Raw genomic sequence first — 364 nt, 5'->3', positions numbered from 1 at the left:
CCGGTCCAGCTGGCGGTTCTGTCGGTATGATGTCCAGACAGGCAGAAGGTCCAATCAGAACCAACTTCCTGCTCCAACTTTAGAAAATGTTTGTCAAACTTTATTTACATTTGTTTAATTTCAGAACTCAATCAATCAATCAGTTTATTGAAACGTCATCAAAACATCAATAAACCAATAAAAATAAACTACATTTGGATCACCTGTTCTATTTTATAGTCATTTCCTCAGATCAGCTGGTTCTGGTTCTGGTTCCTCTGGAAGGTTCTGGTCTTCAATTAGTCCAGGATTTTGGAGGCTTCAGTTTTTCTTCTTCTCTCTTAAAGCAGGTTAAGTTTTTGGTGTGTGTGTGTGTGTGTGGGGG

This window comes from Poecilia reticulata, linkage group LG10, assembly GCF_000633615.1.
Source record: "Poecilia reticulata strain Guanapo linkage group LG10, Guppy_female_1.0+MT, whole genome shotgun sequence".
Lineage (NCBI taxonomy): Eukaryota > Metazoa > Chordata > Actinopteri > Cyprinodontiformes > Poeciliidae > Poecilia > Poecilia reticulata.
The sequence above is the reverse complement of the archived record's forward strand: the minus strand, read 5'-3'. Positions refer to the sequence as shown.